At 55.2% G+C, this 25967-nt stretch overlaps 20 non-coding genes and 34 pseudogenes across 20 annotated transcripts; all 54 read right to left on the bottom strand.

The window, feature by feature from the left end:
* Nucleotides 1-854: 854 nt before the first annotated feature.
* On the bottom strand, nucleotides 855-973 carry LOC135600055 (5S ribosomal RNA). Its single transcript, XR_010482389.1, has one exon. It is a non-coding gene; the product is annotated as a 5S ribosomal RNA (ribosomal RNA).
* A 350-nt stretch (nucleotides 974-1323) lies between these two features.
* On the bottom strand, nucleotides 1324-1442 carry LOC135602674 (5S ribosomal RNA; annotated as a pseudogene).
* Nucleotides 1443-1792: 350 nt separating this feature from the next.
* LOC135601441 (5S ribosomal RNA) lies at nucleotides 1793-1911 on the bottom strand. Its single transcript, XR_010483734.1, has one exon. It is a non-coding gene; the product is annotated as a 5S ribosomal RNA (ribosomal RNA).
* A 350-nt stretch (nucleotides 1912-2261) lies between these two features.
* Nucleotides 2262-2379, bottom strand: LOC135602729 (5S ribosomal RNA; annotated as a pseudogene).
* Nucleotides 2380-2729: 350 nt separating this feature from the next.
* LOC135600039 (5S ribosomal RNA) lies at nucleotides 2730-2848 on the bottom strand. The gene has a single exon (XR_010482373.1). It is a non-coding gene; the product is annotated as a 5S ribosomal RNA (ribosomal RNA).
* Nucleotides 2849-3198: 350 nt separating this feature from the next.
* On the bottom strand, nucleotides 3199-3317 carry LOC135600489 (5S ribosomal RNA). The gene has a single exon (XR_010482810.1). It is a non-coding gene; the product is annotated as a 5S ribosomal RNA (ribosomal RNA).
* A 350-nt stretch (nucleotides 3318-3667) lies between these two features.
* Nucleotides 3668-3786, bottom strand: LOC135601216 (5S ribosomal RNA). The gene has a single exon (XR_010483516.1). It is a non-coding gene; the product is annotated as a 5S ribosomal RNA (ribosomal RNA).
* Nucleotides 3787-4136: 350 nt separating this feature from the next.
* LOC135602504 (5S ribosomal RNA) lies at nucleotides 4137-4255 on the bottom strand (annotated as a pseudogene).
* A 350-nt stretch (nucleotides 4256-4605) lies between these two features.
* Nucleotides 4606-4724, bottom strand: LOC135601949 (5S ribosomal RNA; annotated as a pseudogene).
* A 350-nt stretch (nucleotides 4725-5074) lies between these two features.
* LOC135600488 (5S ribosomal RNA) lies at nucleotides 5075-5193 on the bottom strand. Its single transcript, XR_010482809.1, has one exon. It is a non-coding gene; the product is annotated as a 5S ribosomal RNA (ribosomal RNA).
* Nucleotides 5194-5543: 350 nt separating this feature from the next.
* On the bottom strand, nucleotides 5544-5662 carry LOC135601816 (5S ribosomal RNA; annotated as a pseudogene).
* A 350-nt stretch (nucleotides 5663-6012) lies between these two features.
* On the bottom strand, nucleotides 6013-6131 carry LOC135602503 (5S ribosomal RNA; annotated as a pseudogene).
* Nucleotides 6132-6481: 350 nt separating this feature from the next.
* LOC135600635 (5S ribosomal RNA) lies at nucleotides 6482-6600 on the bottom strand. Its single transcript, XR_010482954.1, has one exon. It is a non-coding gene; the product is annotated as a 5S ribosomal RNA (ribosomal RNA).
* A 350-nt stretch (nucleotides 6601-6950) lies between these two features.
* Nucleotides 6951-7069, bottom strand: LOC135600597 (5S ribosomal RNA). Its single transcript, XR_010482915.1, has one exon. It is a non-coding gene; the product is annotated as a 5S ribosomal RNA (ribosomal RNA).
* Nucleotides 7070-7419: 350 nt separating this feature from the next.
* LOC135603699 (5S ribosomal RNA) lies at nucleotides 7420-7537 on the bottom strand (annotated as a pseudogene).
* Nucleotides 7538-7887: 350 nt separating this feature from the next.
* LOC135603813 (5S ribosomal RNA) lies at nucleotides 7888-8006 on the bottom strand (annotated as a pseudogene).
* A 349-nt stretch (nucleotides 8007-8355) lies between these two features.
* On the bottom strand, nucleotides 8356-8474 carry LOC135603917 (5S ribosomal RNA; annotated as a pseudogene).
* Nucleotides 8475-8824: 350 nt separating this feature from the next.
* Nucleotides 8825-8943, bottom strand: LOC135599872 (5S ribosomal RNA). The gene has a single exon (XR_010482213.1). It is a non-coding gene; the product is annotated as a 5S ribosomal RNA (ribosomal RNA).
* Nucleotides 8944-9293: 350 nt separating this feature from the next.
* LOC135601885 (5S ribosomal RNA) lies at nucleotides 9294-9412 on the bottom strand (annotated as a pseudogene).
* A 350-nt stretch (nucleotides 9413-9762) lies between these two features.
* Nucleotides 9763-9880, bottom strand: LOC135603860 (5S ribosomal RNA; annotated as a pseudogene).
* Nucleotides 9881-10230: 350 nt separating this feature from the next.
* LOC135601830 (5S ribosomal RNA) lies at nucleotides 10231-10349 on the bottom strand (annotated as a pseudogene).
* A 350-nt stretch (nucleotides 10350-10699) lies between these two features.
* On the bottom strand, nucleotides 10700-10818 carry LOC135602502 (5S ribosomal RNA; annotated as a pseudogene).
* Nucleotides 10819-11168: 350 nt separating this feature from the next.
* On the bottom strand, nucleotides 11169-11287 carry LOC135599692 (5S ribosomal RNA). The gene has a single exon (XR_010482038.1). It is a non-coding gene; the product is annotated as a 5S ribosomal RNA (ribosomal RNA).
* Nucleotides 11288-11637: 350 nt separating this feature from the next.
* Nucleotides 11638-11756, bottom strand: LOC135600596 (5S ribosomal RNA). Its single transcript, XR_010482914.1, has one exon. It is a non-coding gene; the product is annotated as a 5S ribosomal RNA (ribosomal RNA).
* A 350-nt stretch (nucleotides 11757-12106) lies between these two features.
* Nucleotides 12107-12225, bottom strand: LOC135599691 (5S ribosomal RNA). The gene has a single exon (XR_010482037.1). It is a non-coding gene; the product is annotated as a 5S ribosomal RNA (ribosomal RNA).
* A 350-nt stretch (nucleotides 12226-12575) lies between these two features.
* LOC135600595 (5S ribosomal RNA) lies at nucleotides 12576-12694 on the bottom strand. Its single transcript, XR_010482913.1, has one exon. It is a non-coding gene; the product is annotated as a 5S ribosomal RNA (ribosomal RNA).
* Nucleotides 12695-13044: 350 nt separating this feature from the next.
* LOC135603056 (5S ribosomal RNA) lies at nucleotides 13045-13163 on the bottom strand (annotated as a pseudogene).
* Nucleotides 13164-13513: 350 nt separating this feature from the next.
* On the bottom strand, nucleotides 13514-13632 carry LOC135600344 (5S ribosomal RNA). Its single transcript, XR_010482667.1, has one exon. It is a non-coding gene; the product is annotated as a 5S ribosomal RNA (ribosomal RNA).
* Nucleotides 13633-13982: 350 nt separating this feature from the next.
* Nucleotides 13983-14101, bottom strand: LOC135600741 (5S ribosomal RNA). The gene has a single exon (XR_010483054.1). It is a non-coding gene; the product is annotated as a 5S ribosomal RNA (ribosomal RNA).
* A 350-nt stretch (nucleotides 14102-14451) lies between these two features.
* On the bottom strand, nucleotides 14452-14569 carry LOC135603787 (5S ribosomal RNA; annotated as a pseudogene).
* A 350-nt stretch (nucleotides 14570-14919) lies between these two features.
* Nucleotides 14920-15038, bottom strand: LOC135602161 (5S ribosomal RNA; annotated as a pseudogene).
* A 350-nt stretch (nucleotides 15039-15388) lies between these two features.
* On the bottom strand, nucleotides 15389-15507 carry LOC135603947 (5S ribosomal RNA; annotated as a pseudogene).
* Nucleotides 15508-15857: 350 nt separating this feature from the next.
* On the bottom strand, nucleotides 15858-15976 carry LOC135603261 (5S ribosomal RNA; annotated as a pseudogene).
* Nucleotides 15977-16326: 350 nt separating this feature from the next.
* On the bottom strand, nucleotides 16327-16444 carry LOC135599451 (5S ribosomal RNA; annotated as a pseudogene).
* Nucleotides 16445-16794: 350 nt separating this feature from the next.
* LOC135604247 (5S ribosomal RNA) lies at nucleotides 16795-16913 on the bottom strand (annotated as a pseudogene).
* Nucleotides 16914-17263: 350 nt separating this feature from the next.
* LOC135601887 (5S ribosomal RNA) lies at nucleotides 17264-17383 on the bottom strand (annotated as a pseudogene).
* A 350-nt stretch (nucleotides 17384-17733) lies between these two features.
* Nucleotides 17734-17852, bottom strand: LOC135601327 (5S ribosomal RNA). Its single transcript, XR_010483622.1, has one exon. It is a non-coding gene; the product is annotated as a 5S ribosomal RNA (ribosomal RNA).
* Nucleotides 17853-18202: 350 nt separating this feature from the next.
* On the bottom strand, nucleotides 18203-18321 carry LOC135603690 (5S ribosomal RNA; annotated as a pseudogene).
* A 350-nt stretch (nucleotides 18322-18671) lies between these two features.
* LOC135602302 (5S ribosomal RNA) lies at nucleotides 18672-18790 on the bottom strand (annotated as a pseudogene).
* Nucleotides 18791-19140: 350 nt separating this feature from the next.
* On the bottom strand, nucleotides 19141-19259 carry LOC135602419 (5S ribosomal RNA; annotated as a pseudogene).
* A 350-nt stretch (nucleotides 19260-19609) lies between these two features.
* Nucleotides 19610-19728, bottom strand: LOC135603664 (5S ribosomal RNA; annotated as a pseudogene).
* A 350-nt stretch (nucleotides 19729-20078) lies between these two features.
* LOC135599689 (5S ribosomal RNA) lies at nucleotides 20079-20197 on the bottom strand. The gene has a single exon (XR_010482035.1). It is a non-coding gene; the product is annotated as a 5S ribosomal RNA (ribosomal RNA).
* Nucleotides 20198-20547: 350 nt separating this feature from the next.
* On the bottom strand, nucleotides 20548-20666 carry LOC135600594 (5S ribosomal RNA). The gene has a single exon (XR_010482912.1). It is a non-coding gene; the product is annotated as a 5S ribosomal RNA (ribosomal RNA).
* A 350-nt stretch (nucleotides 20667-21016) lies between these two features.
* LOC135604020 (5S ribosomal RNA) lies at nucleotides 21017-21134 on the bottom strand (annotated as a pseudogene).
* A 350-nt stretch (nucleotides 21135-21484) lies between these two features.
* On the bottom strand, nucleotides 21485-21603 carry LOC135601215 (5S ribosomal RNA). Its single transcript, XR_010483515.1, has one exon. It is a non-coding gene; the product is annotated as a 5S ribosomal RNA (ribosomal RNA).
* A 350-nt stretch (nucleotides 21604-21953) lies between these two features.
* LOC135602501 (5S ribosomal RNA) lies at nucleotides 21954-22072 on the bottom strand (annotated as a pseudogene).
* A 350-nt stretch (nucleotides 22073-22422) lies between these two features.
* On the bottom strand, nucleotides 22423-22541 carry LOC135602144 (5S ribosomal RNA; annotated as a pseudogene).
* A 350-nt stretch (nucleotides 22542-22891) lies between these two features.
* On the bottom strand, nucleotides 22892-23010 carry LOC135603053 (5S ribosomal RNA; annotated as a pseudogene).
* Nucleotides 23011-23375: 365 nt separating this feature from the next.
* On the bottom strand, nucleotides 23376-23494 carry LOC135602691 (5S ribosomal RNA; annotated as a pseudogene).
* A 350-nt stretch (nucleotides 23495-23844) lies between these two features.
* On the bottom strand, nucleotides 23845-23962 carry LOC135603698 (5S ribosomal RNA; annotated as a pseudogene).
* A 350-nt stretch (nucleotides 23963-24312) lies between these two features.
* LOC135604253 (5S ribosomal RNA) lies at nucleotides 24313-24430 on the bottom strand (annotated as a pseudogene).
* A 350-nt stretch (nucleotides 24431-24780) lies between these two features.
* On the bottom strand, nucleotides 24781-24899 carry LOC135601213 (5S ribosomal RNA). Its single transcript, XR_010483513.1, has one exon. It is a non-coding gene; the product is annotated as a 5S ribosomal RNA (ribosomal RNA).
* A 350-nt stretch (nucleotides 24900-25249) lies between these two features.
* Nucleotides 25250-25368, bottom strand: LOC135602500 (5S ribosomal RNA; annotated as a pseudogene).
* A 350-nt stretch (nucleotides 25369-25718) lies between these two features.
* On the bottom strand, nucleotides 25719-25837 carry LOC135602143 (5S ribosomal RNA; annotated as a pseudogene).
* Nucleotides 25838-25967: the final 130 nt, after the last annotated feature.

Below are 25967 nucleotides of genomic sequence, written 5' to 3'. Positions count from 1 at the left end.
GTTGTTATGCTATTGTTGTATAAGTATGTTTTGTATGTAATGAAATATTGTCGATGAACCGAAATTGATATACTGTGTCAAAGTGTTAGGAGATCTCTCTTATTTGGAATTTCTGAATGTTAAGTCTAATTTATGACGATATGATCTTGTGGTGAATAGTTGGAGTTCTGATTGTATAATTTATTTAGCTTGTGGAATTATAAATGTTGTTCATGTTTGTCAAGTTGGCTTGGGTTGCCATAAATGTGAATTATCGAGTGATGTGATATATGATTTTAAAATGCACAGGTTTTATGGATGTGAATATGAATAGAATGTTTTTCAGTGTCCTCAAACGTTAGTTTGGATCCTGGATTGGTTTGTGATGATGAAATTGTTTTTTTTTAAATCATGGATATATTTGAGGGTCGTGACACACCCATCCTAGTACTACTCTGGCCCAAGCACTCTTAACTTCGGAGTTTTGATGGGATCCGGTGATTTAGTGCTGGCATTATCGCACCCGTTTCGCGTGCTTCGTCCCTCGCCTATGTGCACGTCGCGGTCGGCGCATCAACGTCCGGAGCCTCTTGCCCATCACGAAACCATCGTCGCTTTCTCGAACGTTCACGAAATCCTTATTGCAAGCTCTCTCCGAGCCCTAGCCCGACGACTGCGTATCGGTCACGGCAAGCGCGTGCCGAAACCATCGGCACTTTCTAGAACGATCTCGGAATCGCTATTGCGACCCCAATCCGGAAAGCTCTCTCCGAGCCCCTCGATACTAACTGCGTAGCGGTCACAGCAAATTTCCAGGCCCAAAACAATCGTCTCGGAGCTCTACGGGAGATGTTTCGTATCCCGGGATGCAAAAAGGAGTGCAACACGAGGACTTCCCAGGGGGTCACCCATCATAGTACTACTCTGGCCCAAGCACGCTTAACTTCGGTGTTTTGATGGGATCCGGTGATTTAGTGCTGGCATTATCGCACCCGTTTCGCGAGCTTCGTCCCTCGCCTATGTGCACGTCGCGGTCGGCGCATCAACTTCCGGAGCATCTTACCCGTCACGAAACCGTCGTTGCTTTCTCGAACGTTCACGAAATCCCTATTGCAAGCTCTCTCCGAGCCCTAGCCCGACGACTGCGTATCGGTCACGGCAAGCGCGTGCCGAAACCATCGGCACTTTCTAGAACGATCTCGGAATCGCTATTGCGACCCCAATCCGGAAAGCTCTCTCCGAGCCCCTCGATACTAACTGTGTAGCGGTCACAGCAAATTTCCAGGCCCAAAACAATCGTCTCGGAGCTCTACGGGATATGTTTCGTATCCCGGGAAGCAAAAAGGAGTGCAACACGAGGACTTCCCAGGGGGTCACCCATCATAGTACTACTTTGGCCCAAGCACGCTTAACTTTGGTGTTTTGATGGGATCTGGTGATTTAGTGCTGGCATTATCGCACCCGTTTCGCGAGCTTCGTCCCACGCCTATGTGCACGTCGCGGTCGGCGCATCAACGTACGGAGCCTCTTGCCCGTCACGAAACCGTCGTCGCTTTCTCGAACGTTCATGAAATCCCTATTGCAAGCTCTCTCCGAGCCCTAGCCCGACGACTGCGTATCGGTCACGGCAAGCGCGTGCCGAAACCATCGGCACTTTCTAGAACGATCTAGGAATCGCTATTGCGACCCCAATCCGGAAATCTCTCTTTGAGCCCCTCGATACTGACTGCGTAGCGGTCACAGCAAATTTCCAGCCCCAAAACAATCGTCTCGGAGCTCTACGGGAGATGTTTCGTATCCCGGGATGCAAAAAGGAGTGCAACACGAGGACTTCCCAGGGGGTCACCCATCGTAGTACTACTCTGGCCCAAGCACGCTTAACTTCGGTGTTTTGATGGGATCCGGTGATTTAGTGCTGCCATTATCGCACCCGTTTCGCGAGCTTCGTCCCTCGCCGATGTGCATGTCGCGGGCAGCGCATCAACGTCCGGAGCCTCTTGCCCGTCGCGAAACCGTCGTCGCTTTCTCGAACGTTCATGAAATCCCTATTGCAAGCTCTCTCCGAGCCCTAGCTCGACGACTGCGTATCGGTCACGGCAAGCGCGTGCCGAAACCATCGGCACTTTCTAAAACGATCTCGGAATCGCTATTGTGACCCCAATCCGTAAAGCTCTCTCGGAGCCCCTCGATACTGACTGCGTAGCGGTCACAGCAAATTTCCAGCCCCAAAACAATCGTCTCGGAGCTCTACGGGAGATGTTTCGTATCCCAGGATGCAAAAAGGAGTGCAACACGAGGACTTCCCAGGGGTCACCCATCCTAGTACTACTCTGGCCCAAGCACGCTTAACTTTGGTGTTTTGATGGGATCTGGTGATTTAGTGCTGGCATTATCGCACCCGTTTCGCGAGCTTCGTCCCTCGCCTATGTGCACGTCGCGGTCGGCGCATCAACGTCCGGAGCCTCTTGCCCGTCACGAAACCGTCGTCGCTTTCTCGAACGTTCACGAAATCCCTATTGCAAGCTCTCTCCGAGCCCTAGCCCGACGACTGCGTATCGGTCACGGCAAGCGCGTGCCGAAACCATCGGCACTTTCTAGAACGATCTCGGAATCGCTATTGCAACCCCAATCCAGAAAGCTCTCTCCGAGCCCCTCGATACTAACTGCGTAGCGGTCACAGCAAATTTCCAGGCCCAAAACAATCGTCTCGGAGCTCTACGGGAGATGTTTCGTATCCCGGGATGCAAAAAGGAGTGCAACACGTGGACTTCCCAGGGGGTCACCCATCATAGTACTACTCTGGCCCAAGCACGCTTAACTTCGGTGTTTTGATGGGATCCGGTGATTTAGTGCTGGCATTATCGCACCCGTTTCGCGAGCTTCGTCCCACGCCTATGTGCACGTCGCGGTCGGCGCATCAACGTCCGGAGCCTCTTGCCCGTCACGAAACCGTCATCGCTTTCTCGAACGTTCACGAAATCCCTATTGCAAGCTCTCTCCGAGCCCTAGCCCGACGACTGCGTATCGGTCACGGCAAGCGCGTGCCGAAACCATCGGCACTTTCTAGAACGATCTCGGAATCGCTATTGCGACCCCAATCCGGAAAGCTCTCTCGGAGCCCCTCGATACTGACTGCGTAGCGGTCACAGCAAATTTCCAGCCCCAAAACAATCGTCTCGGAGCTCTACGGGAGATGTTTCGTATCCCGGGATGCAAAAAGGAGTGCAACACGAGGACTTCCCAGGGGGTCACCCATCCTAGTACTACTCTGGCCCAAGCACGCTTAACTTCGGTGTTTTGATGGGATCCGGTGATTTAGTGCTGGCATTATCGCACCAGTTTCGCATTCTTCGTCCCTCACCTATGTGCACGTTGCGGTCGGCGTATCAACGTCCGGAGCCTCTTGCCCATCACGAAACCGTCGGCGCTTTCTCGAACGTTCACGAAATCCCTATTGCAAGCTCTCTCTGAGCCCTAGCCCGACGACTGTGTATCGGTCACGGCAAGCGCGTGCCGAAACCATCGGCACTTTCTAGAACGATCTCGGAAGCGCTATTGCGACCCCAATCCGGAAAGCTCTCTCCGAGCCCCTCGATACTGACGGCGTAGCGGTCACAGCAAATTTCCAGTCCCTAAACAATCGTCTCACAGCTCTACGGGAGATGTTTCGAATCCCGGGATGCAAAAAGGAGTGCAACACGAGGACTTCCCAGGGGGTCACCCATCCTAGTACTACTCTGGCCCAATCACGCTTAACTTCGGAGTTTTGATGGGATCCGGTGATTTAGTGCTGGCATTATCTCACCCGTTTCGCGTGCTTCGTCCCTCGCCTATGTGCACGTCGCGGTCGGCGTATCATCGTCCGGAGCCTCTTGCCCGTCACGAAACCGTCGGCGCTTTCTCGAACGTTCACGAAATCCCTATTGCAAGCTCTCTCCGAGCCCTAGCCCGACGACTGCGTATCGGTCACGGCAAGCCCGTGCCGAAACCATCGGCACTTTCTAGAACGATCTCGGAATCGCTATTGCGACCCCAATCCGGAAAGCTCTCTCCGAGCCCCTCGATACTGACTGCGTAGCGGTCACAGCAAATTTCCAGCATCAAAACAATCGTCTCGGAGCTCTACGGGAGATGTTTCGTATCCCAGGATGCAAAAATGAGTGCAACACGAGGACTTCCCAGGGGGTCACCCATCATAGTACTACTCTGGCCCAAGCACGCTTAACTTCAGTGTTTTGATGGGATCCGGTGATTTAGTGCTGCCATTATCGCACCCATTTCGCGAGCTTCGTCCCTCGCCTATGTGCACGTCGCGGTCAGCGCATCAACGTCCGGAGCCTCTTGCCCATCGCGAAACCGTCGTCGCTTTCTCGAACGTTCTCGAAATCCCTATTGCAAGCTCTCTCCGAGCCCTAGCCCGACGACTGCGTATCGGTCACGGCAAGCGCGTGCCGAAACCATCGGCACTTTATAGAACGATCTCGGAATCGCTATTGCGACCCCACTCCGGAAAGCTCTCTCCGAGCCCCTCGATACTGACTGCGTAGCGGGCACAGCAAATTTCCAGCCCCAAAACAATCGTCTCGGAGCTCTACGCGAGATGTTTCGTATCCCGGGATGCAAAAAGGAGTGCAACACGAGGACTTCCCAGGGGGTCACCCATCCTAGAACTACTCTGGCCCAAGCACGCTTAACTTCGGTATTTTGATGGGATCCGGTGATTTAGTGCTGGCATTATCGCACCCGTTTCGCGAGCTTCCTCCCACGCCTATGTGCACGTCGCGGTCGGCGCATCAACGTCCGGAGCCTCTTGCCCGTCACGAAACCATCGTCGCTTTCTCGAACGTTCACGAAATCCCTATTGCAAGCACTCTCCGAGCCCTAGCCCGACGACTGCGTATCGGTCACGGCAAGCGCGTGCCGAAACCATCGGCACTTTCTAGAACGATCTCGGAATCGCTATTGCGACCCCAATCCGGAAAGCTCTCTCGGAGCCCCTCGATACTGACTGCGTAGCGGTCACAGCAAATTTCCAGCCCCAAAACAATCGTCTCGGAGCTCTACGGGAGATGTTTCGTATCCCGGGATGCAAAAAGGAGTGCAACACGAGGACTTCCCAGGGGGTCACCCATCCTAGTACTACTCTGGCCCAAGCACGCTTAACTTCGGTGTTTTGATGGGATCCGGTGATTTAGTGCTGGCATTATCGCACCAGTTTCGCATGCTTCGTCCCTCACCTATGTGCACGTTGCGGTCGGCGTATCAACGTCCGGAGCCTCTTGCCCATCACGAAACCGTCGGCGCTTTCTCGAACGTTCACGAAATCCCTATTGCAAGCTCTCTCTGAGCCCTAGCCCGACGACTGTGTATCGGTCACGGCAAGCGCGTGCCGTAACCATCGGCCCTTTCTAGAACGATCTCGGAAGCGCTATTGCGACCCCAATCCGGAAAGCTCTCTCCGAGCCCCTCGATACTGACGGCGTAGCGGTCACAGCAAATTTCCAGTCCCTAAACAATCGTCTCGGAGCTCTACGGGAGATGTTTCGAATCCCGGGATGCAAAAAGGAGTGCAACACGAGGACTTCCCAGGGGGTCACCCATCCTAGTACTACTCTAGCCCAATCACGCTTAACTTCGGAGTTTTGATGGTATCCGGTGATTTAGTGCTGGCATTATCTCACCCGTTTCGCGTGCTTCGTCCCTCGCCTATGTGCACGTCGCGGTCGGCGTATCAACGTCCGGAGCCTCTTGCCCGTCACGAAACCATCGGCGCTTTCTCGAACGTTCATTAAATCCCTATTGCAAGCTCTCTCCGAGCCCTAGCCCGACGACTGCGTATCGGTCACGGCAAGCCCGTGCCGAAACCATCGGCACTTTCTAGAACGATCTCGGAATCGCTATTGCGACCCCAATCCGGAAAGCTCTCTCCGAGCCCCTCGATACTGACTGCGTAGCGGTCACAGCAAATTTCCAGCATCAAAACAATTCTCTCGGAGCTCTACGGGAGATGTTTCGTATCCCGGGATGCAAAAATGAGTGCAACACGAGGACTTCCCAGGGGGTCACCCATCATAGTACTACTCTGGCCCAAGCACGCTTAACTTCAGTGTTTTGATGGGATCCGGTGATTTAGTGCTGCCATTATCGCACCCATTTCGCGAGCTTCGTCCCTCGCCTATGTGCACGTCGCGGTCAGCGCATCAACGTCCGGAGACTCTTGCCCATCGCGAAACCGTCGTCGCTTTCTCGAACGTTCTCGAAATCCCTATTGCAAGCTCTCTCCAAGCCCTAGCCCGACAACTGCGTATCGGTCACGGCAAGCGCGTGCCGAAACCATCGGCACTTTATAGAACGATCTCGGAATCGCTATTGCGACCCCACTCCGGAAAGCTCTCTCCGAGCCCCTCGATACTGACTGCGTAGCGGGCACAGCAAATTTCCAGCTCCAAAACAACCGTCTCGGAGCTCTACGGGAGATGTTTCGTATCCCGGGATGCAAAAAGGAGTGCAACACGAGGACTTCCCAGGGGGTCACCCATCCTAGAACTACTCTGGCCCAAGCACGCTTAACTTCGGAGTTTTGATGGGATCCGGTGATTTACTGCTGGCATTATCGCACCCGTTTCGCGTGCTTCGTCCCTCGCCTATGTGCACGTCGCGGTCAGCGTATCAACGTCCGGAGCCTCTTGCCCGTCACGAAACCGTCGGTGCTTTCTCGAACGTTCACGAAATCCCTATTGCAAGCTCTCTCCGAGCCCTAGCCCGACGACTGCGTATCGGTCACGGCAAGCGCGTGCCGAAACCATCGGCCCTTTCTAGAACGATCTCGGAATCGCTATTGCGACCCCAATCCGGAAAGCTCTCTCCGAGCCCCTCGATACTGACTGCGTAGCGATCACAGCAAATTTCCAGCCCCAAAACAATCGTCTCGGAGCTCTAAGGGAGATGTTTCGTATCCCGGGATGCAAAAAGGAGTGCAACACGAGGACTTCCCAGGGGGTCACCCATCCTAGTACTACTCTGGCCCAAGCACGCTTAACTTTGGTGTTTTGATGGGATCCGGTGATTTAGTGCTGGCATTATCGCACCCGTTTCGCGTGCTTCGTCCCTCGCCTATGTGCACGTCGCGGTCGGCGCATCAACGTCCGGAGCCTCTTGCCCGTCACGAAACCGTCGTTGCTTTCTCGAACGTTCACGAAATCCCTATTGCAAGCTCTCTCCGAGCCCTAGCCCGACGACTGCGTATCGGTCACGGCAAGCGCGTGCCGAAACCATCGGCACTTTCTAGAACGATCTCGGAATCGCTATTGCGACCCCAATCCGGAAGGCTCTCTTTGAGCCCCTCGATACTGACTGCGTAGCGGTCATAGCAAATTTCCAGCCCCAAAACAAACGTCTCGGAGCTCTACGGGAGATGTTTCGTATCCCGGGATGCAAAAAGGAGTGCAACACGAGGACTTCCCAGGGGGTCACCCATCGTGTACTACTCTAGCCCAAGCACGCTTAACTTCGGTGTTTTGATGGGATCCGGTGATTTAGTGCTGCCATTATCGCACCCGTTTCGCGAGCTTCGTCCCTCGCCTATGTGCACGTTGCGGTCGGCGCATCAACGTCCGGAGCCTCTTGCCCGTCACGAAACCGTCGTTGCTTTCTCGAACGTTCACGAAATCCCTATTGCAAGCTCTCTCCGAGCCCTAGCCCGACGAATGCGTATTGGTCACGGCAAGCGCGTGCCGAAACCATCGGCACTTTCTAGAACGATCTCGGAATCGCAATTGCGACCCCAGTCCGGAAAGCTCTCTCCGAGCCCCTCGTTACTGACGGCGTAGCGGTCACAGCAAATTTCCAGTCCCTAAACAATCGTCTCGGAGCTCTACGGGAGATGTTTCGAATCCCGGGATGCAAAAAGGAGTGCAACACGAGGACTTCCCAGGGTGTCACCCATCCTAGTACTACTCTGGCCCAATCACGCTTAACTTCGGAGTTTTGATGGGATCCGATGATTTAGTGCTGGCATTATCTCACCCGTTTCGCGTGCTTCGTCCCTCGCCTATGTGCACGTCGCGGTCGGCGTATCAACGTCCGGAGCCTCTTGCCCGTCACGAAACCGTCGGCGCTTTCTCGAACGTTCACGAAATCCCTATTGCAAGCTCTCTCCGAGCCCTAGCCCGACGACTGCGTATCGGTCACGGCAAGCCCGTGCCGAAACCATCGGCACTTTCTAGAACGATCTCGGAATCGCTATTGCGACCACAATCCGGAAAGCTCTCTCTGAGCCCCTCGATACTGACTGCGTAGCGGTCACAGCAAATTTCCAGCATCAAAAAATCGTCTTGGAGCTCTACGGGAGATGTTTCGTATCTCGGGAGGCAAAAATGAGTGCAACACGAGGACTTCCTAGGGGGTCACCCATCATAGTACTACTCTGGCCCAAGCACGCTTAACTTCAGTATTTTGATGGGATCCGGTGATTTAGTGCTGCCATTATCGCACCCATTTCGCGAGCTTCGTCCCTCGCCTATGTGCACGTCGCGGTCAGCGCATCAACGTCCGGAGCCTCTTGCCCATCGCGAAACCGTCGTCGCTTTCTCGAACGTTCTCGAAATCCCTATTGCAAGCTCTCTCCGAGCCCTAGCCCGACGACTGCGTATCGGTCATGGCAAGCGCGTGCCGAAACCATCGGCACTTTATAGAACGATCTCGGAATCGCTATTGCGACCCCACTCCGGAAAGCTCTCTCCGAGCCCCTCGATACTGACTGCGTAGCGGGCACAGCAAATTTCCAGCCCCAAAACAATCGTCTCGGAGCTCTACGGGAGATGTTTCGTATCCCGGGATGCAAAAAGGAGTGCAACACAAGGACTTCCCAGGGGGTCACCCATCATAGAACTACTCTGGCCCAAGCACGCTTAACTTCGGAGTTTTGATGGGATCCGGTGATTTAGTGCAGGCATTATCGCACCCGTTTCGCGTGCTTCGTCCCTCGCCTATGTGCACGTCGCGGTCGGCGTATCAACGTCCGGAGCCTCTTGCCCGTCACGAAACCGTCGGTGCTTTCTCGAACGTTCACGAAATCCCTATTGCAAGCTCTCTCCGAGCCCTAGCCCGACGACTGCGTATCGGTCACGGCAAGCGCGTGCCGAAACCATCGGCACTTTCTAGAACGATCTCGGAATCGCTATTGCGACCCCAATCCGGAAAGCTCTCTCCGAGCCCCTCGATACTGACTGCGTAGCAATCACAGCAAATTTCCAGCCCCAAAACAATCGTCTCGGAGCTCTAAGGGAGATGTTTCGTATCCCGGGATGCAAAAAGGAGTGCAACACGAGGACTTCCCAGGGGGTCACCCATCCTAGTACTACTCTGGCCCAAGCACGCTTAACTTTGGTGTTTTGATCGGATCCGGTGATTTAGTGCTGGCATTATCGCACCCGTTTCGCGTGCTTCGTCCCTCGCCTATGTGCACGTCGCGGTCGGCGCATCAATGTCCGGAGCCTCTTGCCCGTCACGAAACCGTCGTTGCTTTCTCGAACGTTCACGAAATCCCTATTGCAAGCTCTCTCCGAGCCCTAGCCCGACGACTGCGTATCGGTCACGGCAAGCGCGTGCCGAAACCATCGACACTTTCTAGAACGATCTCGGAATCGCTATTGCGACCCCAATCCGGAAGGCTCTCTTTGAGCCCCTCGATACTGACTGCGTAGCGGTCACAGCAAATTTCCAGCCCCAAAACAAACGTCTCGGAGCTCTACGGGAGATGTTTCGTATCCCGGGATGCAAAAAGGAGTGCAACACGAGGACTTCCCAGGGGGTCACCCATCGTGTACTACTCTGGCCCAAGCACGCTTAACTTCGGTGTTTTGATGGGATCCGGTGATTTAGTGCTGCCATTATCGCACCCGTTTCGCGAGCTTCGTCCCTCGCCTATGTTCACGTCGCGGTCGGCGCATCAACGTCCGGAGCCTCTTGCCCATCACGAAACCGTCGTTGCTTTCTCGAACGTTCACGAAATCCCTATTGCAAGCTCTCTCCGAGCCCTAGCCCGACGACTGCGTATTGGTCACGGCAAGCGCGTGCCGAAACCATCGGCACTTTCTAGAACGATCTCGGAATCGCTATTGCGACCCCAGTCCGGAAAGCTCTCTCCGAGCCCCTCGATACTGACGGCGTAGCGGTCACAGCAAATTTCCAGTCCCTAAACAATCGTCTCGGAGCTCTACGGGAGATGTTTCGAATCCCGGGATGCAAAAAGGAGTGCAACACGAGGACTTCCCAGGGGGTCACCCATCCTAGTACTACTCTGGCCCAATCACGCTTAACTTCGGAGTTTTGATGGGATCCAGTGATTTAGTGCTGGCATTATCTCACCCGTTTCGCGTGCTTCGTCCCTCGCCTATGTGCACGTCGCGGTCGGCGTATCAACGTCCGGAGCCTCTTGCCCGTCACGAAACCGTCGGCGCTTTCTCGAACGTTCACGAAATCCCTATTGCAAGCTCTCTCCGAGCCCTAGCCCGACGACTGCGTATCGGTCACGGCAAGCCCGTGCCGAAACCATCGGCACTTTCTAGAACGATCTCGGAATCGCTATTGCGACCACAATCCGGAAAGCTCTCTCCGAGCCCCTCGATACTGACTGCGTAGCGGTCACAGCAAATTTTCAGCATCAAAACAATCGCCTCGGAGATCTACGGGAGATGTTTCGTATCCCGGGATGCAAAAATGAGTGCAACACGAGGACTTCCCAGGGGGTCACCCATCATAGTACTACTCTGGCCCAAGCACGCTTAACTTCAGTGTTTTGATGGGATCCGGTGATTTAGTGCTGCCATTATCGCACCCATTTCGCGAGCTTCGTCCCTCGCCTATGTGCACGTCGCGGTCAGCGCATCAACGTCCGGAGCCTCTTGCCCATCGCGAAACCGTCGTCGCTTTCTCGAACGTTCTCGAAATCCCTATTGCAAGCTCTCTCCGAGCCCTAGCCCGACGACTGCGTATCGGTCACGGCAAGCGCGTGCCGAAACCATCGGCACTTTATAGAACGATCTCGGAATCGCTATTGCGACCCCACTCCGGAAAGCTCTCTCCGAGCCCCTCGATACTGACTGCGTAGCGGGCACAGCAAATTTCCTGCCCCAAAACAATCGTCTCGGAGCTCTACGGGAGATGTTTCGTATCCCGGGATGCAAAAAGGAGTGCAACACGAGGACTTCCCAGGGGGTCACCCATCCTAGAACTACTCTGGCCCAAGCACGCTTAACTTCGGAGTTTTGATGGGATCCGGTGATTTAGTGCTGGCATTATCGCACCCGTTTCGCGTGCTTCATCCCTCGCCTATGTGCACGTCGCGGTCGGCGTATCAACGTCCGGAGCCTCTTGCCCGTCACGAAACCGTCAGTGCTTTCTCGAACGTTCACGAAATCCCTATTGCAAGCTCTCTCCGAGCCCTAGCCCGACGACTGCGTATCGGTCACGGCAAGCGCGTGCCGAAACCATCGGCACTTTCTAGAACGATCTCGGAATCGCTATTGCGACCCCAATCCGGAAAGCTCTCTCCGAGCCCCTCGATACTGACTGCGTAGCGATCACAGCAAATTTCCAGCCCCAAAACAATCGTCTCGGAGCTCTAAGGGAGATGTTTCGTATCCCGGGATGCAAAAAGGAGTGCAACACGAGGACTTCCCAGGGGGTCACCCATCCTAGTACTACTCTGGCCCAAGCACGCTTAACTTTGGTGTTTTGATGGGATCCGGTGATTTAGTGCTGGCATTATCGCACCCGTTTCGCGTGCTTCGTCCCTCGCCTATGTGCACGTCGCGGTCGGCGCATCAACGTCCGGAGCCTCTTGCCCGTCACGAAACCGTCGTTGCTTTCTCGAACGTTCACGAAATCCCTATTGCAAGCTCTCTCCGAGCCCTAGCCCGACGACTGCGTATCGGTCACGGCAAGCGCGTGCCGAAACCATCGGCACTTTCTAGAACGATCTCGGAATCGCTATTGCGACCCCACTCCGGAAAGCTCTCTCCGAGCCCCTCGATACTGACTGCGTAGCGGGCACAACAAATTTCCTGCCCCAAAACAATCGTCTCGGAGCTCTACGGGAGATGTTTCGTATCCCGGGATGCAAAAAGGAGTGCAACACGAGGACTTCCCAGGGGGTCACCCATCCTAGAACTACTCTGGCCCAAGCACGCTTAACTTCGGAGTTTTGATGGGATCCGGTGATTTAGTGCTGGCATTATCGCACCCGTTTCGCGTGCTTCGTCCCTCGCCTATGTGCACGTCGCGGTCGGCGTATCAACGTCCGGAGCCTCTTGCCCGTCACGAAACCGTCGGTGCTTTCTCGAACGTTCACGAAATCCCTATTGCAAGCTCTCTCCGAGCCCTAGCCCGACGACTGCGTATCGGTCACGGCAAGCGCGTGCCGAAACCATCGGCACTTTCTAGAACGATCTCGGAATCGCTATTGCGACCCCAATCCGGAAAGCTCTCTCCGAGCCCCTCGATACTGACTGCGTAGCGATCACAGCAAATTTCCAGCCCCAAAACATTCGTCTCGGAGCTCTAAGGGAGATGTTTCGTATCCCGGGATGCAAAAAGGAGTGCAACACGAGGACTTCCCAGGGGGTCACCCATCCTAGTACTACTCTGGCCCAAGCACGCTTAACTTTGGTGTTTTGATGGGATCCGGTGATTTAGTGCTGGCATTATCGCACCCGTTTCGCGTGCTTCGTCCCTCGCCTATGTGCACGTCGCGGTCGGCGCATCAACGTCCGGAGCCTCTTGCCCGTCACGAAACCGTCGTTGCTTTCTCGAACGTTCACGAAATCCCTATTGCAAGCTCTCTCCGAGCCCTAGCCCGACGACTGCGTATCGGTCACGGCAAGCGCGTGCCGAAACCATCGGCACTTTCTAGAACGATCTCGGAATCGCTATTGCGACCACAATCCGGAAAGCTCTCTCCGAGCCCCTCGATACTGACTGCGTAGCGGTCACAGCAAATTTCCATCATCAAAACAATCGTCTCGGAGCTCTACGGGAGATGTTTCGTATCCCGGGAGGCAAAAATGAGTGCAACACGAGGACTTCCCAGGGGGTCACCCATCATAGTACTACTCTGGCCCAAGCACGCTTAACTTCAGTGTTTTTATGGGATCCGGTGATTTAGTGCTGCCATTATCGCACCCATTTCGCGAGCTTCGTCCCTCGCCTATGTGCACGTCGCGGTCAGCGCATCAACGTCCGGAGCCTCTTGCCCATCGCGAAACCGTCGTCGCTTTCTCGAACGTTCTCGAAATCCCTATTGCAAGCTCTCTCCGAGCCGTAGCCCGACGACTGCGTATCGGTCATGGCAAGCGCGTGCCGAAACCATCGGCACTTTATAGAACGATCTCGGAATCGCTATTGCGACCCCACTCCGGAAAGCTCTCTCCGAGCCCCTCGATACTGATTGCGTAGCGGGCACAGCAAATTTCCAGCCCCAAAACAATCGTCTCGGAGCTCTACGGGAGATGTTTCGTATCCCGGGATGCAAAAAGGAGTGCAACACAAGGACTTCCCAGGGGGTCACCCATCCTAGAACTACTCTGGCCCAAGCACGCTTAACTTCAGAGTTTTGATGGGATCCGGTGATTTAGTGCAGGCATTATCGCACCCGTTTCGCGTGCTTCGTCCCTCGCCTATGTGCACGTCGCGGTCGGCGTATCAACGTCCGGAGCCTCTTGCCCGTCACGAAACCGTCGGTGCTTTCTCGAACGTTCACGAAATCCCTATTGCAAGCTCTCTCCGAGCCCTAGCCCGACGACTGCGTATCGGTCACGGCAAGCGCGTGCCGAAACCATCGGCACTTTCTAGAACGATCTCGGAATCGCTATTGCGACCCCAATCCGGAAAGCTCTCTCCGAGCCCCTCGATACTGACTGCGTAGCGATCACAGCAAATTTCCAGCCCCAAAACAATCGTCTCGGAGCTCTAAGGGAGATGTTTCGTATCCCGGGATGCAAAAAGGAGTGCAACACGAGGACTTCCCAGGGGGTCACCCATCCTAGTACTACTCTGGCCCAAGCACGCTTAACTTTGGCGTTTTGATGGGATCCGGTGAATTAGTGCTGGCATTATCGCACCCGTTTCGCGTGCTTCGTACCTCGCCTATGTGCACGTCGCGGTCGGCGCATCAATGTCCGGAGCCTCTTGCCCGTCACGAAACCGTCGTTGCTTTCTCGAACGTTCACGAAATCCCTATTGCAAGCTCTCTCCGAGCCGTAGCCCGACGACTGCGTATCGGTCACGGCAAGCGCGTGCCGAAACCATTGGCACTTTCTAGAACGATCTCGGAATCGCTATTGCGACCCCAATCCGGAAGGCTCTCTTTGAGCCCCTCGATACTGACTGCGTAGCGGTCACAGCAAATTTCCAGCCCCAAAACAAACGTCTCGGAGCTCAACGGGAGATGTTTCGTATCCCGGGATGCAAAAAGGAGTGCAACACGAGGACTTCCCAGGTGGTCACCCATCGTGTACTACTCTGGCCCAAGCACGCTTAACTTCGGTGTTTTGATGGGATCCGGTGATTTAGTGCTGCCATTATCGCACCCGTTTCGCGAGCTTCGTCCCTCGCCTATGTGCACGTCGCGGTCGGCGCATCAACGTCCGGAGCCTCTTGCCCGTCACGAAACCGTCGTTGCTTTCTCGAACGTTCACGAAATCCCTATTGCAAGCTCTCTCCGAGCCCTAGCCCGACGACTGCGTATTGGTCACGGCAAGCGCGTGCCGAAACCATCGGCACTTTCTAGAACGATCTCGGAATCGCTATTGCGACCCCAGTCCGGAAAGCTCTCTCCGAGCCCCTCGATACTGACGGCGTAGCGGTCACAGCAAATTTCCAGTCCCTAAACAATCGTCTCGGAGCTCTACGGGAGATGTTTCGAATCCCGGGATGCAAAAAGGAGTGCAACACGAGGACTTCCCAGGGGGTCACCCATCCTAGTACTACTCTGGCCCAATCACGCTTAACTTCGGAGTTTTGATGGGATCCGATGATTTAGTGCTGGCATTATCTCACCCGTTTCGCGTGCTTCGTCCCTCGCCTATGTGCACGTCGCGGTCGGCGTATCAACGTCCGGAGCCTCTTGCCCGTCACGAAACCGTCGGCGCTTTCTCGAACGTTCACGAAATCCCTATTGCAAGCTCTCTCCGAGCCCTAGCCCGACGACTGCGTATCGGTCACGGCAAGCCCGTGCCGAAACCATCGGCACTTTCTAGAACGATCTCGGAAACGCTATTGCGACCACAATCCGGAAAGCTCTCTCCGAGCCCCTCGATACTGACTGCGTAGCGGTCACAGCAAATTTCCAGCATCAAAACAATCGTCTCGGAGCTCTACGGGAGATGTTTCGTATCCCGGGATGCAAAAATGAGTGCAACACGAGGACTTCCCAGGGGGTCACCCATCATAGTACTACTCTGGCCGAAGCACGCTTAACTTCAGTGTTTTGATGGGATCCGGTGATTTAGTGCTGCCATTATCGCACCCATTTCGCGAGCTTCGTCCCTCGCCTATGTGCACGTCGCGGTCAGCGCATCAACGTCCGGAGCCTCTTGCCCATCGCGAAACCGTCGTCGCTTTCTCGAACGTTCTCGAAATCCCTATTGCAAGCTCTCTCCGAGCCCTAGCCCGACGACTGCGTATCGGTCACGGCAAGCGCGTGCCGAAACCATCGGCACTTTATAGAACGATCTCGGAATCGCTATTGCGACCCCACTCCGGAAAGCTCTCTCCGAGCCCCTCGATACTGACTGCGTAGCGGGCACAGCAAATTTCCAGCCCCAAAACAATCGTCTCGGAGCTCTAAGGGAGATGTTTCGTATCCCGGGATGCAAAAAGGAGTGCAACACGAGGACTTCCCAGGGGGTCACCCATCCTAGAACTACTCTGGCCAAAGCACGCTTAACTTTGGTGTTTTGATGGGATCCGGTGATTTAGTGCTGGCATTATCGCACCCGTTTCGCGTGCTTCGTCCCTCGCCTATGTGCACGTCGCGGTCGGCGCATCAACGTCCGGAGCCTCTTGCCCGTCATGAAACCGTCGTTGCTTTCTCGAACGTTCACGAAATCCCTATTGCAAGCTCTCTCCGAGCCCTAGCCCGACGACTGCGTATCGGTCACGTCAAGCGCGTGCCGAAACCATCGGCACTTTCTAGAACGATCTCGGAATCGCTATTGCGACCCCAAACCGGAAGGCTCTCTTTGAGCCCCTCGATACTGACTGCGTAGCGGTCACAGCAAATTTCCAGCCCCAATACAAACGTCTCGGAGCTCTACGGGAGATGTTTCGTATCCCGGGATGCAAAAAGGAGTGCAACATGAGGACTTCCCAGGGGGTCACCCATCGTGTACTTCTCTGGCCCAAGCACGCTTAACTTCGGTATTTTGATGGGATCCAGTGATTTAGTGCTGCCATTATCGCACCCGTTTCGCGAGCTTCGTCCCTCGCCTATGTGCACGTCGCGGTCGGCGCATCAACGTCCGGAGCCTCTTGCCCGTCACGAAACCGTCGTTGCTTTCTCGAACGTTCACGAAATCCCTATTGCAAGCTCTCTCCGAGCCCTAGCCCGACGACTGCGTATTGGTCACGGCAAGCGCGTGCCGAAACCATCGGCACTTTCTAGAACGATCTCGGAATCGCTATTGCGACCCCAGTCCGGAAAGCTCTCTCCGAGCCCCTCGATACTGACTGCGTAGCGGTCACAGCAAATTTCCAGCAGCAAAACAATCGTCTCGGAGCTCTACGGGAGATGTTTCGTATCCCGGGATGCAAAAAGGAGTGCAACACGAGGACTTCCCAGGTTGTCACCCATCGTAGTACTACTCTGGCCCAAGCACGCTTAACTTTGGTGTTTTGATGGGATCCGGTGATTTAGTGCTGCCATTATCGCACCTGTTTCGCGAGCTTCGTCCCTCGCCTATGTGCAAATCGCGGTCGGCGCATCAACGTCCGGAGCCTCTTGCCCGTCCTGAAACCGTCGTCGCTTTCTCGAACGTTCACGAAATCCCTATTGCAAGCTCTCTCCGAGCCCTAGCCCGACGACTGCGTATCGGTCACGGCAAGCGCGTGCCGGAACCATCGGCACTTTCTAGAACGATCTCGTAATCGCTATTGCGACCCCAATTCGGAAAGCTCTCTCCGAGCCCCTCGATACTGACTGCGTAGCGGTCACAGCAAATTTCCAGCCCCAAAACAATCGTCTCGGAGCTCTACGGGAGATGTTTCGTATCCCGGGATGCAAAAAGGAGTGCAACACAAGGACTTCCCAGGGGGTCACCCATCCTAGTACTACTCTGGCCCCAAGGACGCTTAACTTCGGTGTTTTGATGGGATCCGGTGATTTAGTGCTGGCATTATCGCACTCGTTTCGCGTGCGTCGTCCCTCACCTATGTGCACGTTGCGGTCGGCGTATCAATGTCCGGAGCCTCTTGCCCGTCACGAAACCGTCGGCGCTTTCTCGAACGTTCACGAAATCCCTATTGCAAGCTCTCTCCGAGCCCTAGCCCGACGACTGCGTATTGGTCACGGCAAGCGCGTGCCGAAACCATCGGCACTTTATAGAACGATCTCGGAATCGCTATTGCGACCCCAGTCCGGAAAGCTCTCTCCGAGCCCCTCGATACTGACTGCGTAGCGGTCACAGCAAATTTCCAGCCGCAAAACAATCGTCTCGGAGCTCTACGGGAGATGTTTCGTATCCCTGTATGCAAAAAGGAGTGCAACACGAGGACTTCCCAGGGGGTCACCCATCGTAGTACTACTCTGGCCCAAGCACGCTGAACTTCGGTGTTTTGATGGGATCCGGTGATTTAGTGCTGGCATTATCGCACCCGTTTCGCGAGCTTCGTCCCTCGCCTATGTGCACGTCGCGTTCAGCGCATCAACGTCCAGAGCTTCTTGCCCGTCACGAAACCGTCGGCGCTTTCTCGAACGTTCACGAAATCCCTATTGCAAGCTCTCTCCGAGCCCTAGCCCGACGACCGCGTATCGATCACGGCAAGCACATGCCGAAACCATCGGCACTTTCTAGAACGATCTCGGAATCTCTATTGCGACCCCAATCCGGAAAGCTCTCTCCGAGCCCCTCGATACTGACTGCGTAGCGGTCACAGCAAATTTCCAGCCCCAAAACAATCCTCTCGGAGCTCTACGGGAGATGTTTCGTATCCCGTGATGCAAAAAGGAGTGCAACACGAGGACTTCCCAGGGGGTCACACATCGTAGTACTACTCTGGCCCAAGCACGCTGAACTTCGGTGTTTTGATGGGATCTGGTGATTTAGTGCTGGCATTATCGCACCCGTTTTGCAAGCTTTGTCCCTCGCCTATGTGCACGTCGCGGTCGGCGCATCAACGTCCGGAGCCTCTTGCCCGTCACGAAACCGTCGTCGCTTTCTCGAACGTTCACGAAATCCCTATTGCAAGCCCTCTCCGAGCCCTAGCCCGACGACTGCGTATCGGTCACGGCAAGCGCGTGCCGAAACCATCGGCACTTTATAGAACGATCTCGGAATCGCTATTGCGACCCCAGTCCGGAAAGCTCTCTCCGAGCCCCTCGATACTGACTGCGTAGCGGTCATAGCAAATTTCCAGCCCCAAAACAATCGTCTCGGAGCTCTACGGGAGATGTTTCGTATCCCGGGATGCAAAAAGGAGTGCAACACGAGGACTTCCCAGGGGGTCACCCATCGTAGTACTACTCTGGCCCAAGCACGCTTAACTTTGGTGTTTTGATGGGATCCGGTGATTTAGTGCTGCCATTATCGCACCCGTTTCGCGAGCTTCGTCCCTCGCCTATGCGCACATCGCGGTCGGCGCATCAACGTCCGGAGCCTGTTGCCCGTCACGAAACCGTCGTCGCTTTCTCGAACGTTCACGAAATCCCTATTGCAAGCTCTCTCCGAGCCCTAGCCCGACGACTGCGTATCGGTCACGGCAAGCGCGTGCCGGAACCATCGGCACTTTCTAGAACGATCTCGTAATCGCTATTGCGACCCCAATTCGGAAAGCTCTCTCCGAGCCCCTCGATACTGACTGTGTAGCGGTCACAGCAAATTTCCAGCCCCAAAACAATCGTCTCGGAGCTCTACGGGAGATGTTTCGTGTCCCGGGATGCAAAAAGGAGTGCAACACGAGGACTTCCCAGGGGGTCACCCATCCTAGTACTACTCTGGCCCAATCACGCTTAACTTCGGAGTTTTGATGGGATCCGGTGATTTATTGCTGGCATTATCTCACCCGTTTCGCGTGCTTCGTCCCTCGCCTATGTGCACGTCGCGGTCGGCGTATCAACGTCCGGAGCCTCTTGCCCGTCACGAAACCGTCGGTGCTTTCTCGAACGTTCACGAAATCCCTATTGCAAGCTCTCTCCGAGCCCTAGCCCGACGACTGCGTATCGGTGACGGCAAGCCCGTGCCGAAACCATCGGCACTTTCTAGAACGATATCGGAATCGCTATTGCGACCCCAATCCGGAAAGCTCTCTCCGAGCCCCTCGATACTGACTGCGTAGCGGTCACAGCAAATTTCCAGCATCAAAACAATCGTCTCGGAGCTCTACGGGAGATGTTTCGTATCCCGGGATGCAAAAATGAGTGAAACACAAGGACTTCCCAGGGGGTCACCCATCATAGTACTACTCTGGCCCAAGCACGCTTAACTTCAGTGTTTTGATGGGATCCGGTGATTTAGTGCTGCCATTATCGCACCCATTTCGCGAGCTTCGTCCCTCGCCTATGTGCACGTCGCGGTCAGCGCATCAACGTCCGGAGCCTCTTGCCCATCGCGAAACCGTCGTCGCTTTCTCGAACGTTCTCGAAATCCCTATTGCAAGCTCTCTCCGAGCCCTAGCCCGACGACTGCGTATCGGTCACGGCAAGCGCGCGCCGAAACCATCGGCACTTTATAGAACGATCTCGGAATCGCTATTGCGACCCCACTCCGGAAAGCTCTCTCCGAGCCCCTCGATACTGACTGCGTAGCGGGCACAGCAAATTTCCAGCCCCAAAACAATCATCTCGAAGCTCTACGGGAGATGTTTCGTATCCCGGGATGCAAAAAGGAGTGCAACACGAGGACTTCCCAGGGGGTCACCCATCCTAGAACTACTCTGGCCCAAGCACGCTTAACTTCGGAGTTTTGATGGGATCCGGTGATTTAGTGCTGGCATTATCGCACCCGTTTCGCGTGCTTCGTCCCTCGCCTATGTGCACGTCGCGGTCGGCGTATCAACGTCCGGAGCCTCTTGCCCGTCACGAAACCGTCGGTGCTTTCTCGAACGTTCACGAAATCCCTATTGCAAGCTCTCTCCGAGCCCTAGCCCGACGACTGCGTATCGGTCACGGCAAGCGCGTGCCGAAACCATCGGCACTTTCTAGAACGATCTCGGAATCGCTATTGCGACCCCAATCCGGAAAGCTCTCTCCGAGCCCCTCGATACTGACTGCGTAGCGATCACAGCAAATTTCTAGCCCCAAAACAATCGTCTCGGAGCTCTAAGGGAGATGTTTCGTATCCCGGGATGCAAAAAGGAGTGCAACACGAGGACTTCCCAGGGGGTCACCCATCCTAGTACTACTCTGGCCCAAGCACGCTTAACTTTGGTGTTTTGATGGGATCCGGTGATTTAGTGCTGGCATTATCGCACCCGTTTCGCGTGCTTCGTCCCTCGCCTATGTGCACGTCGCGGTCGGCGCATCAACGTCCGGAGCCTCTTGCCCGTCACGAAACCGTCGTTGCTTTCTCGAACGTTCACGAAATCCCTATTGCAAGCTCTCTCCGAGCCCTGACCCGACGACTGCGTATCGGTCACGGCAAGCGCGTGCCGAAACCATCGGCACTTTCTAGAACGATCTCGGAATCGCTATTGCGACCCCAATTCGGAAGGCTCTCTTTGAGCCCCTCGATACTGACTGCGTAGCGGTCACAGCAAATTTCCAGCCCCAAAACAAACGTCTCGGAGCTCTACGGGAGATGTTTCGTATCCCGGGATGCAAAAAGGAGTGCAACACGAGGACTTCCCAGGGGGTCACCCATCGTGTACTACTCTGGCCCAAGCACGCTTAGCTTCGGTGTTTTGATGGGATCCGGTGATTTAGTGCTGCCATTATCGCACCCGTTTCGCGAGCTTCGTCCCTCGCCTATGTGCACGTTGCGGTCGGCGCATCAACGTCCGGAGCCTCTTGCCCGTCACGAAACCGTCGTTGCTTTCTCGAACGTTCACGAAATCCCTATTGCAAGCTCTCTCCGAGCCGTAGCCCGACGACTGCGTATTGGTCACGGCAAGCGCGTGCCGAAACCATCGGCACTTTCTAGAACGATCTCGGAATCGCTATTGCGACCCCAGTCCGGAAAGCTCTCTCCGAGCCCCTCGATACTGACGGCGTAGCGGTCACAGTAAATTTCCAGTCCCTAAACAATCGTCTCGGAGCTCTACGGGAGATGTTTCGAATCCCGGGATGCAAAAAGGAGTGCAACACGAGGACTTCCCAGGGGGTCACCCATCCTAGTACTACTCTGGCCCAATCACGCTTAACTTCGGAGTTTTGATGGGATCCGGTGATTTAGTGCTGGCATTATCTCACCCGTTTCGCGTGCTTCGTCCCTCGCCTATGTGCACGTCGCGGTCGGCGTATCAACGTCCGGAGCCTCTTGCCCGTCACGAAACCGTCGGCGCTTTCTCGAACGTTCACGAAATCCCTATTGCAAGCTCTCTCCGAGCCCTAGCCCGACGACTGCGTATCGGTCACGGCAAGCCCGTGCCGAAACCATCGGCACTTTCTAGAACGATCTCGGAATCGCTATTACGACCACAATCCGGAAAGCTCTCTCCGAGCCCCTCGATACTGACTGCGTAGCGGTCACAGCAAATTTCCACCATCAAAACAATCGTCTCAGAGCTCTACGGGAGATGTTTCGTATCCCGGGATGCAAAAATGAGTGCAACACGAGGACTTCCCAGGGGGTCACCCATCATAGTACTACTCTGGCCCAAGCACGCTTAACTTCAGTGTTTTGATGGGATCCGGTGATTTAGTGCTGCCATTATCGCACCCATTTCGCGAGCTTCGTCCCTCGCCTATGTTCACGTCGCGGTCAGCGCATCAACGTCCGGAGCCTCTTGCCCATCGCGAAACCGTCGTCGCTTTCTCGAACGTTCTCGAAATCCCTATTGCAAGCTCTCTCCGAGCCCTAGCCCGACGACTGCGTATCGGTCACGGCAAGCGCGTGCCGAAACCATCGGCACTTTATAGAACGATCTCGGAATCGCTATTGCGACCCCACTCCGGAAAGCTCTCTCCTAGCCCCTCGATACTGACTGCGTAGCGGGCACAGCAAATTTCCAGCCCCAAAACAATCGTCTCGGAGCTCTACGGGAGATGTTTCGTATCCCGGGATGCAAAAAGGAGTGCAACACGAGGACTTCCCAGGGGGTCACCCATCCTAGTACTACTCTGGCCCAAGCACGCTTAACTTCGGTATTTTGATGGGATCCGGTGATTTAGTGCTGCCATTATCGCACCCGTTTCGCGAGCTTCGTCCCTCGCCTATGTGCACGTCGCGGTCGGCGCATCAACGTCCGGAGCCTCTTGCCCGTCACGAAACCGTCGTTGCTTTCTCGAACGTTCACGAAATCCCTATCGCAAGCTCTCTCCGAGCCCTAGCCCGACGACTGCGTATTGGTCACGGCAAGCGCGTGCCGAAACCATCGGCACTTTCTAGAACGATCTCGGAATCGCTATTGCGACCCCAGTCCGGAAAGCTCTCTCCGAGCCCCTCGATACTGACTGCGTAGCGGTCACAGCAAATTTCCAGCCGCAAAACAATCGTCTCGGAGCTCTACAGGAGATGTTTCGTATCCCGGGATGCAAAAAGGAGTGCAACACGAGGACTTCCCAGGGGGTCACCCATCGTAGTACTACTCTGGCCCAAGCACGCTTAACTTTGGTGTTTTGATGGGATCCGGTGATTTAGTGCTGCCATTATCGCACCTGTTTCGCGAGCTTCGTCCCTCGCCTATGTGCAAATCGCGGTCGGCGCATCAACGTCCGGAGCCTCTTGCCCGTCCTGAAACCGTCGTCGCTTTCTCGAACGTTCACGAAATCCCTATTGCAAGCTCTCTCCGAGCCCTAGCCCGACGACTGCCTATCGGTCACGGCAAGCGCGTGCCGGAACCATCGGCACTTTCTAGAACGATCTCGTAATCGCTATTGCGACCCCAATTCGGAAAGCTCTCTCCGAGCCCCTCGATACTGACTGCGTAGCGGTCACAGCAAATTTCCAGCCCCAAAACAATCGTCCCCAAAACAATCGTCTCGGAGCTCTACGGGAGATGTTTCGTATCCCGGGATGCAAAAAGGAGTGCAACACGAGGACTTCCCAGGGGGTCACCCATCCTAGTACTACTCTGGCCCAAGGACGCTTAACTTTGGTGTTTTGATGGGATCCGGTGATTTAGAGCTGGCATTATCGCACCCGTTTCGCGTGCGTCGTCCCTCACCTATGTGCACGTTGCGGTCGGCGTATCAATGTCCCGAGCCTCTTGCCCGTCAAGAAACCGTCGGCGCTTTCTCGAACGTTCACGAAATCCCTATTGCAAGCTCTCTACGAGCCCTATCCCGACGACTGCGTATTGGTCACGGCAAGCGCGTGCCGAAACCATCGGCACTTTATAGAACGATCTCGGAATCGCTATTGCGACCCCAATCCGGAAGGCTCTCTTTGAGCCCCTCGATACTGACTGCGTAGCGGTCACAGCAAATTTCCAGCCCCAAAACAAACGTCTCGGAGCTCTACGGGAGATGTTTCGTATCCCGGGATGCAAAAAGGAGTGCAACACGAGGACTTCCCAGGGGGTCACCCATCGTGTACTACTCTAGCCCAAGCACGCTTAACTTCGGTGTTTTGATGGGATCCGGTGATTTAGTGCTGCCATTATCGCACCCGTTTCGCGAGCTTCGTCCCTCGCCTATGTGCACGTCGCGGTCGGCGCATCAACGTCCGGAGCCTCTTGCCCGTCACGAAACCGTCGTCGCTTTCTCGAACGTTCACGAAATCCCTATTGCAAGCTCTCTCCGAGCCCTAGCCCGACGACTGCGTATCGGTCACGGCAAGCGCGTGCCGAAACCATCGGCACTTTCTAGAACGATCTCGGAATCGCTATTGCGACCCCAATTCGGAAGGCTCTCTTTGAGCCCCTCGATACTGACTGCGTAGCGGTCACAGCAAATTTCCAGCCCCAAAACAAACGTCTCGGAGCTCTACGGGAGATGTTTCGTATCCCGGGATGCAAAAAGGAGTGCAACACGAGTACTTCCCAGGGGGTCACCCATCGTGTACTACTCTGGCCCAAGCACGCTTAGCTTCGGTGTTTTGATGGGATCCGGTGATTTAGTGCTGCCATTATCGCACCCGTTTCGCGAGCTTCGTCCCTCGCCTATGTGCACGTTGCGGTCGGCGCATCAACGTCCGGAGCCTCTTGCCCGTCACGAAACCGTCGTTGCTTTCTCGAACGTTCACGAAATCCCTATTGCAAGCTCTCTCCGAGCCCTAGCCCGACGACTGCGTATTTGTCACGGCAAGCGCGTGCCGAAACCATCGGCACTTTCTAGAACGATCTCGGAATCGCTATTGCGACCCCAGTCCGGAAAGCTCTCTCCGAGCCCCTCGATACTGACGGCGTAGCGGTCACAGTAAATTTCCAGTCCCTAAACAATCGTCTCGGAGCTCTACGGGAGATGTTTCGAATCCCGGGATGCAAAAAGGAGTGCAACACGAGGACTTCCCAGGGGGTCACCCATCCTAGTACTACTCTGGCCCAATCACGCTTAACTTCGGAGTTTTGATGGGATCCGGTGATTTAGTGCTGGCATTATCTCACCCGTTTCGCGTGCTTCGTCCCTCGCCTATGTGCACGTCGCGGTCGGCGTATCAACGTCCGGAGCCTCTTGCCCGTCACGAAACCGTCGGCGCTTTCTCGAACGTTCACGAAATCCCTATTGCAAGCTCTCTCCGAGCCCTAGCCCGACGACTGCGTATCGGTCACGGCAAGCCCGTGCCGAAACCTTCGGCACTTTCTAGAACGATCTCGGAATCGCTATTGCGACCACAATCCAGAAAGCTCTCTCCGAGCCCCTCGATACTGACTGCGTAGCGGTCACAGCAAATTTCCACCATCAAAACAATCGTCTCAGAGCTCTACGGGAGATGTTTCGTATCCCGGGATGCAAAAATGAGTGCAACACGAGGACTTCCCAGGGGGTCACCCATCATAGTACTACTCTGGCCCAAGCACGCTTAACTTCAGTGTTTTGATGGGATCCGGTGATTTAGTGCTGCCATTATCGCACCCATTTCGCGAGCTTCGTCCCTCGCCTATGTTCACGTCGCGGTCAGCGCATCAACGTCCGGAGCCTCTTGCCCATCGCGAAACCGTCGTCGCTTTCTCGAACGTTCTCGAAATCCCTATTGCAAGCTCTCTCCGAGCCCTAGCCCGACGACTGCGTATCGGTCACGGCAAGCGCGTGCCGAAACCATCGGCACTTTATAGAACGATCTCGGAATCGCTATTGCGACCCAACTCCGGAAAGCTCTCTCCTAGCCCCTCGATACTGACTGCGTAGCGGGCACAGCAAATTTCCAGCCCCAAAACAATCGTCTCGGAGCTCTACGGGAGATGTTTCGTATCCCGGGATGCAAAAAGGAGTGCAACACGAGGACTTCCCAGGGGGTCACCCATCCTAGTACTACTCTGGCCCAAGCACGCTTAACTTCGGTATTTTGATGGGATCCGGTGATTTAGTGCTGCCATTATCGCACCCGTTTCGCGAGCTTTGTCCCTCGCCTATGTGCACGTCGCGGTCGGCGCATCAACGTCCGGAGCGTCTTGCCCGTCACGAAACCGTCGTTGCTTTCTCGAACGTTCACGAAATCCCTATCGCAAGCTCTCTC

Source organism: Musa acuminata, chromosome BXJ2-1 (assembly GCF_036884655.1).
Source record: "Musa acuminata AAA Group cultivar baxijiao chromosome BXJ2-1, Cavendish_Baxijiao_AAA, whole genome shotgun sequence".
NCBI classification, from domain to species: Eukaryota; Viridiplantae; Streptophyta; class Magnoliopsida; order Zingiberales; family Musaceae; genus Musa; species Musa acuminata.
This window is presented reverse-complemented; position numbering and strand designations above follow the sequence as displayed.